We start from the raw sequence: 2,500 nt of genomic DNA on the forward strand, positions 1-2,500 counted from the left end.
ATCAAATTTTTAACCAAGCATACTCGGCCTTTGATCCTTCGTTACTCGTCCAAATCCAACAAACTTGCATTCGTTGGAAAGGTCTTTTCACAAGGATTCTTTTGATATATAATAATAGCGATTCCGATAAATATTTATTTTTTTATGAATTTTTAAGTGAATAAACAATTAAAAATTCAAAAAAAATAGAAAAAAAATATTTTTTTCCCGATTCTTTCTCCAATATTCCTGATAAATACCCACACACCCACATATGGAGAATGGTCGAAAATGCTCGAGTGGATATCGAGATGTCCGACGAAGCACCACTTGGAAGGGCCGAGGCACGGGACGCCCGAGCTGTTGCTCGGGCCGGCACGGGACGCGCATGGGACAGCCCGGGACGGCATGGGACGCCCTCGCTACAGCTCGGGACGGCCAGGTACGCCCGAGACTTGGCTCGGGACGGCCTGGGACGCCCTCGCCATAGCTCGGGACGGCCTGGGACGCCAGAGACTAGGCTCGGGACGGCCTCGGCACAGCTCGGGACGGCCTGGGACGCCCTTGCCACAGCTCGGGACGGCCTGGGACGCCCTTGCCACAGCTCGGGACGGCCTGGGACGCCCGAGACTTTGCTCGGGACGGCCTGGGACGGCCTCGGCACAGCTCGGGACGGCCTGGGACGCCCGAGACTTTGCTCGGGACGGCCTGGGACGCCCGAGACTTGGCTCGGGACGGCCTGGGACGCCCTCGCTACAGCTCGGGACGCCCTGGGACGGCCTCGACACAGCTCGGGACGCCCTGGGACGTCCGAGACTTTGCTCGGGCCGGCCTGGGACGCCCGAGACTTGGCTCGGGACGGCCTGGGACGCCCGAGACTTGGCTCGGGACGGCCTGGGACGCCCGAGACTTGGCTCGGGACGGCCTGGGACGCGCTCGGCACAGCTCGGGACAGGCCGGGACGCCCGAGCCGAGCTTCGGGTCGCACGAAATCTCTTCGTATTCCGACATATTAGAAGCTTCCCATCATGTAGTAGGCCGAGCTTTGCCCTTTGGATGCCCTATGGTGCTTGGCGAGCACTAGGGAACGTGCCAGCACAAGTGCTGTGCACGCTCTGGGGAAGGAGCTCAACCCTCCCCCTTATAGTGCAAAGTTATTGTTTTTCCTATTTTCACAAGGAAACATCAATTTTTTAACCAAGCATACTGGGCCTTTACTCCTTCGTTACTCGTCGGAATCCAGCAAACTTATACTCGTCGGAAAGGTCTTTTCGCAAGGATTTTTTTGATATATTATAATAGCGATTCCGATAAATATTTATTTTTCTATGAATTTTTAAGTGAATAAACACCGGAAAATTCATAAAAAATAGAAAAAAAAATATTTTCCTCCGTTTCTTTTCTCCAATAATTCATAAATAATACCTCAATAGTATTAATGAAGAGAGAGTCGAAGTGGCCCGGGTGGATTTCGAAATGTCCCACGACCCCATAGAATGCACGGGCCAGCCGAGCCAAAAGAATGGGACGCGCACGGGACAGCATTGGTCAGGCTCGGGACGGCACGGGACAGCACGGGACGCGCATGGGACAGCACGGGACGCGAATGGGACGGCCTTGCTAAGGCTCGGGACGGCATGGGACAGCTCGGGACGCGCATGGGACGGCACGGGACGCGCATGGGACGGCCTTGGTGAGGCACGGGACGGCCTTGGTCAGGCTCGGGACGCGCATGGGACGGCACGGGACGGCCTTTGTGAGGCTCGGACGGCACGGGACGCGCATGGGACGGCCTTGGCGAGGCTCGGGACGGCATGGGACAGCACGGGACGGCCTCGGCACAGCTCGGACGGCACGGGACGCGCATGGGACGGCCTCGGCACAGCTCGGACGGCACGGGACGGCCTTGGCGAGGCTCGGGACGGCAAGGGACGGCCTCGGCACAGCTCGGGACGGCACGAGACGCGCATGGGACGGCCTTGGTGAGGCTCGGACGGCACGGGACGCGCATGGGACATCATGGGACGCACATGGGACACCTTATGGGGATCATCAAGGCGTCTTGCACGGGACATTCTTTCCCACGAAGGGCATTTACATGGGACATCTTAGGAGTCGAGAGCCGGCACATGGGACAACGTAGTTCACACGCACGGAACACTTTACTTTCGTTTGGAACGTCGTGGGATCTTTATGTTCCCATTAGCACCGAACCTTTAACATGCTAGGAAGCTATGTTCGATCTTCTCGAAGTGTCGATGGAACTTCGATGGATACACATCCGATCCGATGTTATGATGATGTACTTTCTCCGAGATCGATGTTGGGGCCGTATTCCGATGTCATGATGATGTACTTTCTCCGAGATCGATGTGACGGCCTTGGTAAGGCATAGTTCGGCCTTGGTAAGGCATGGGTCGGCCTTGCTAAGGCATGGGATGGCCTTCGTAAGGCATGGGACGGTCTTGTAAGGCACGGGACGCGCATGGGACGGCCTTGTAAGGCATGGGACGACCTTCGT

The sequence above is a fragment of the Eschscholzia californica genome, unplaced genomic scaffold, assembly GCF_041429995.1.
Source record: "Eschscholzia californica isolate CP2 unplaced genomic scaffold, dmEscCali1.0.p SCAF_301, whole genome shotgun sequence".
Classification (NCBI taxonomy): Eukaryota; Viridiplantae; Streptophyta; class Magnoliopsida; order Ranunculales; family Papaveraceae; genus Eschscholzia; species Eschscholzia californica.